The 2512-nt window shown below is 33.8% G+C and overlaps 1 long non-coding RNA gene across 1 annotated transcript; it reads right to left on the bottom strand.

The window, feature by feature from the left end:
• Positions 1–952: 952 nt before the first annotated feature.
• LOC125668784 (uncharacterized) lies at positions 953–1567 on the bottom strand. Its single transcript, XR_007367763.2, has 2 exons — positions 1399–1567; positions 953–1301 (listed from the first exon to the last, which is right to left on the bottom strand). It is a non-coding gene; the product is annotated as an uncharacterized LOC125668784 (long non-coding RNA).
• Between the last annotated feature and the right edge of the window lie 945 nt (positions 1568–2512).

Here is a 2512-nt window from a genome sequence, read left to right as displayed (position 1 = left end):
TTTGAAATGAAATGCCGTCCTCAATATTGCTCAAGAACAAAGCCCTTGCATGGTCTTGAGATTTTGTTGGAAAATAAAAACCTTCCCCTATGATCAAGCTCGGCTTTCACTTTGAACAATATGTAGAGGTTGAAGGGTTATTCTTCATTTGAAACCAACAAGAGGCCCATGGATCACAACATTCATACGATTCACCTTGGCATGGGTGTTCAAGATTTTTAGCAGCTATGTACAAAATAAAGAGATATTACGAAAGTTAGGTTTAACTCCAACTTCAAGGTTAAAAATCCAATTCAAGACAACAGATCCTATGAATATCACTCACAATTCCTTTTGCAGATAGACAGACACAACAAAAACAAAATTCATTTATCTTAATTATTTTCCTGTGAATTCCCATATGAATTTGATCTCCTATTGTGGACCTACCCTATGCCCTGCATTTAAAAGACTTAAAATTGAATGTTAACTGCCTAATGAATACACATTGCTTATTAATATGACTCCATATAAAATATTGATACAAATTCAGTTGACAGGCATTGTACATTACGGGGCAAGATCAAAGTTCAATGTCTGACAATCTAAACATGTTGAATGTTGAAACTAATCCATTAAAAAGAAAAACATACAAATAAATTAAAAATAACAATTTGTAGACCCTTTCTACTGTTTATTTACAAATTAAAACTGTTAAACATGTTAAATGTTCATTAAAATGTAATATTATTAATAAAAATGTATGTGGTTTTAAAAGTTGCTTGCCATTTTTCTTTTCCCAGTAAGGTGTAATTGATGTCGGATGACAGAAACTTATGGGAGATTTTATCTCCTCTTCCCTTAACTATGAATCTAGATTTTATCTGACATTGATCTTTTGATCTCGCCCCTTACCAACCTTCATCAGATATGACTGACTTTTTCACCAGAAATATTACATCAACGCAATACATTGTGGTAAAAAATTTATTCCAAAAATATGTCATTAATAGCCCATTAAATGCTTTCATCAATCAGGCAATCGAAAAGTTAGGCTCTCTAGCTATTACGCTTGCAGATGACTTTGCTAGCACAGAACACTTTTCAAGTGTAAAGTACATTTTGGTCATCTAGAAGTAATTCAAAAGGGGGATTTGGTTGTCTTTCATCTATCATACACAGAGACGAGGAAGTCATTGTGTGTGTGGATGAAGCCCATAGTATACTAGATTGAGGAAAGGCGTTTCGTCCAATCTTTCAGAACATAGGCTCCCTGAGAACGCTTCTTCGCTGCAATTCTTTATTTCTAACTGCAACAGCGACTGAAAAAGGAATTCATGAAATAAAAAAACTTATGGAAATAAAAAACCTGAATGTACTTGGGGTAAGAACAAATACAAATGACAATATCTGCCTTACTATAAGACATCGTTCTGCATCCTCTGGAGGAGAAAATAGTGTTCATAAATCATTCGAGGCTTGCATCCAACCACTGCTCATTGAACTTTATTGTCATCGACAAAACTTCCCTTTGACGATTGTTTATCATACTCAAATGGTGTGGTTATGGAGTAAGTGTTGCAAAACGAATTCTGAAAGAGAAAATGCATGATGGAGGCTTTCATGTAAATGTAAACTTTTCTGGCCCAGTGGTTCATAATAAGAAGACTTTTAAATTACCCCCACTCTATATTTGCATTTTAAAATTATCTCCCCTTTGAAGGGGCATGGTTCTTTATTTCAACAACTTGAAAGCCCTTCACCCAAGGATGATCTGTACCATATTTGGTTGAAATTGACCCAGTGGTTCTGGAGAGGAAGATGAAAATGTAAATTCTATGTCATCAAATAAATAATTAATAATTTCTCACAGTACAATGACTTCAACCTTTAAATGAACAATCATGATGATGAACTTATGATGCTGCACTTTTTCATAAGAAGTTGGTGATGAAAATGATGACAGGAACATTAAACTTTTGTGGACAAAATGCAGATTGTTTGATGCCATTAAAATGTCAATGAAATACAATATCTATATTAGTCACTGTATTTGACAAAGACATGCCCAGAGCATCTGTATGTGGGAGATGGAAATGTATTCGACATTATTGATCCAATTAACTATATATACAAGTTTATTACTTTTCTTTTACGATTTCAATACTGGAGTTGATTAAGGAAAGGGACATGTCATGTCAAACATTTAACAATACATCTTTTTTTGTTGTTGATCATTCAGTATCATTTATATAAGTGTGTGTGTGTGTGTGTGTGTGTGTGTGTGTGTGTGTGTGTGTGTGTGTGTGTGTGTGCGCGCACTCGCACATTTATTATGTGCGCTTTTATATTCTTAATTATACAAAGTGTTTGATGTGTCCCACATACCAGAATTCGTGTATTTGTACCCATTTATATGCTAGGAATCATGGTGACACCTACATTTTGTATATCAACATTTTTATTAAGCACTCAGCTACATTTGACATGTATTCCAAAATTATTGTATACATTTTTACACATGTAATATCAC

The sequence above is a fragment of the Ostrea edulis genome, chromosome 4, assembly GCF_947568905.1.
Source record: "Ostrea edulis chromosome 4, xbOstEdul1.1, whole genome shotgun sequence".
Classification (NCBI taxonomy): Eukaryota; Metazoa; Mollusca; class Bivalvia; order Ostreida; family Ostreidae; genus Ostrea; species Ostrea edulis.
Note: the sequence above shows the minus strand (reverse complement) of the source record. Positions and strands in the feature narration are given on the sequence as shown.